Source organism: Lactuca serriola, chromosome 9 (assembly GCF_051521515.1).
Source record: "Lactuca serriola cultivar US96UC23 chromosome 9, Lser_US96UC23_V15, whole genome shotgun sequence".
Classification (NCBI taxonomy): Eukaryota; Viridiplantae; Streptophyta; class Magnoliopsida; order Asterales; family Asteraceae; genus Lactuca; species Lactuca serriola.
In genome coordinates, this window is record NC_136416.1 from 162,880,747 (window position 1) to 162,884,152 (window position 3,406).

General features: G+C 36.5%; 1 pseudogene across 3 annotated transcripts; it reads right to left on the bottom strand.

Moving 5' to 3' along the window:
- Nucleotides 1–566: 566 nt before the first annotated feature.
- Nucleotides 567–2,460, bottom strand: LOC145073297 (alkane hydroxylase MAH1 pseudogene; annotated as a pseudogene). Of its 3 annotated transcripts, none has more exons than XR_013691315.1 (2): nt 2,331–2,460; nt 567–2,107 (listed from the first exon to the last, which is right to left on the bottom strand). The product of XR_013691315.1 is annotated as an alkane hydroxylase MAH1 pseudogene, transcript variant X3 (transcript). The 3 variants fall into 3 exon arrangements; XR_013691314.1 differs by having other exon boundaries at nt 2,302–2,454; XR_013691313.1 differs by having other exon boundaries at nt 567–2,454.
- Between the last annotated feature and the right edge of the window lie 946 nt (nt 2,461–3,406).

A 3,406-nucleotide genomic window follows, 5' to 3' on the forward strand; every position in this document is an offset into this window, starting at 1 on the left:
TATATATATATATATATATATATATATATATAAAGTTAGGTTCAAATGTTTTCACTATCTATTGTGTGCATGTATGGTTGATTCTGGACCAATCATTTTAGTTATTTTAAGAAACTAATTAATACATATTAAATGTTGAAGATGTAATTAATGTCTATTATATCTTCAACATGTAATATGTATTAATTACTTTCTTAAAATAACTAAAATGATTGGTTCATAATCAGTCATACATGCACAATAGATAGTGAAAACAAAATAACCTAACCTTTTATATATATATATATATATATATATATATATATATATATATATATATATATATATATATATATATATATATATATATATGACCTAATGTGACAACAAAAGGGACCAAACTTGTGTGTTCTGTAATGTTTCCTATAAATATAAAATGTGAACATTTATTGTTTTGTTTGAGAGGGTACCACATCTCATTTCAATAGTCTTTAAATCTTAACACCAATTATATGTGAACATTTATTGTTCTCTCTCTCTCTCTCTCTCCCCCCCCTCTGAATTTGATAACCATCTCCTGCTAAATATCACAGAAATGCTTAGCATGAACTTATAAATTATTCCCAATCAATATATTTTTTAAAACTTACAGTATTATACACGAACATTGTAATGACATCCGAAATAATTGTTGCATTTAATTATTGATTTCAAATGAAGAAACCTTAATTCATGAAAAGCATGCCCAAAAACCCTATGCGCTAGGTTTCTTAATCTTATATTTTGATCTCTCTGATAGGAAAGAGCCTAACCTTCAAACCATATTTCATTTGGAGTATAATAGAATCAGCTGGACAAACCTCTTGATCCTTAACCAACTCTACATGGTAATGATAAATGATTGCAGTCGCCACCATTTTCATCTGAATTAAACCCATTTCCTTACCCAAGCACGTTCGTGGCCCCGCATGAAACGCTGTAAATTTATAAGATGGTTCGTGTTTTACTCCTCCTCTCCCTGAAAACCATCTCTCCGGTTTAAACTCCAAGCAATCCTTCCCCCATATCCATTCCATCCTTCCCATTGAATAAAACGACAGAATTATCCTGCTGTGCTTATTAACTACATGCCCACTTGGGAGTACATCTGTGTCCGATGGTGCCTTGTGCTCCAAAGCGACAGGGGGATAGAGTCTTAATGCTTCACATAAACCTCCATGAAGATACACCAGTCCCTCCAACTCTTTTGCATTAAGATTTTTCCATTTTGAATTTCCCACTTGCTTCTCAATCTCCTCTCGGATCTTGTTCTCTACGCTAGGGTTTTTGGCGATGAGATAAAAAAACCAAGAAAGACCTGTGCTTGTAGTGTCTCTTCCGGCAATCATCAGACTGAATATGGTGTCTTTTAAAAACGTTCTTGAGTTCCCTGAAGTCCCCGTCTGTCCTTCGAAACTAGTGATCAAGAACTTTAACAATCCGACCTCCTTCTCTACTCTTTCAACATCAGTGAGCTTGTTTTCTTTCCTTGACAAACATTTATATATAAATTCATCAAAAGCCTTAGAAGCTTCGATCAACTTCTTCTCCTTTCCTATATTGAATCTGTGTTGCAGCTTCCAAACTTTTTCCGGCAACAGATGCCTCCAAAGAAGAGCTTCTTCTGCGTCCGTGAAGGCCTTCTCACATGCATTATATGGTAAATGCAGAGACAGGGTTTCAGGATCAAAATCTAAAAGCAACAGACAGATAGCGTCAAATGTAAACCTCTGAAATATCTCCTGCAAATCGGTCTCTTGTTGATCATGGGAGACGAATTCAAGGAGAGGTAGAAGCCCTTTCTCAATCTTGTTCCTGATATTTGCTTCTAAGTGCAGATTGAAGTCGGGGTGTTTGAATAGAGACATGGTTGTTTTCCTGTGGATTTCCCATAACTCGTGATCGGAGTTAAAGATTCCATCTCCAAGGAAATCAAAGATCTTCCGGAACTCGGGACCTTTGGGATAGTTGGGGAAGTTCTTGCTTAAGATGTGGTGAACGTTGGCTGGGTCGGAGGTGAGGAGCATGTCCATGTTGGCAAACCAAGGACCTTTAAGCATGAAAGTACCATGTCTCGATTTGATGAGATCTGTGAAGAAATCATGAACACGGTAAGCATTTAGAATGAGATCGGGGGTCATGCCAAAAACGACCCAATTGATAACACGATGAGACCTTCTCCAGTAAAGAAACAGGACAATGGAAGCCAACAACGTAACTAAAAGGAGAAGCATATCGAAATAATGGAGGAAGCAAGTACTGGATATTTGATAGTTAGATTACTTATAAAGGAGATAGGACATGGCCGCTACCGTTGATGCTGGTGTGCGATGTAACATAATGTACTCTCTACATAACAGAATGGGCCTTGTCGGTGGTATTAGGGAGGTTGCTGGTTCAAGTGTGAGATATAAGATGGAAAAAAAATATTCATGTAATAAAGATATATACTACAAGTACTAACCTATATATGAATACGAATTAAGTGCATCTCCAAAATATTGGTGTAATAAAGTTACGTAGTACTAACCTATTTACGAATGCGAATTAAGTGCACCTCCAATTTAGTTTATTATTATTATTACTGTCGTTTATATATATTGAAAAAGTATATATCCTTTAATGGTTAAGTTTTTAAATAGTGTTCTTTTATAATTACCTAATATTTTCAGATGTTACATAAAATTCCATCATATAAATCTCATTTTTAAGTATAGTTTATATTTTGAATGATAACAGTTCTTGAAGTTAATATTTAATTAACTAAAAACCGATAAGAATAATATAGTCGCAATGTTTTTTAATGTTTAATATTTGTGTAAATTTTACACTTTAGAGCATTATTTTCAATAATATAAATATCTATACACTATAAGAAATCAAAGCATTAGCGGCGACGCCTTTAGCGGCGACGCATAGCAATAGCGGCGACACGTAAATGACGCGTTACGTGTCGCCGCTATTGCTACGTGTCGCCGCTAAAGGCGTCGCCACTAATGCTTTGATTTAGCGATCCGCGTCGTTTTCACCCCATCCGTCCGATTTTATTTTGATCTAACGGCTGTAAAGGATAGCGGAAACGCGCGTTACCTTTTCCCTCCACATGTCGCCGCTAATGCCCTTTTGTCGCCGCTGTTGCGCTAACGTCGCCGCTAAAACCCGTCGCCGCTAATACTAAACGCAGATTACCCCTTCATAGGTTCCCTTTCTGCGATTTTCTTCTCTACTTCCAATTCTCTCGTTTTCCTCTTCTTCTTTCTGCAATATCACGCTTTTTTGACAAGTTTGTGGAGTTGGAATTGCTTCTTGGACCGGTGCTTGCCCCTCCTTCCTCCAAGACAGCCATAAACCGGTGATATTTTTGCAAATTCCGAAATTGCCCCTCCTT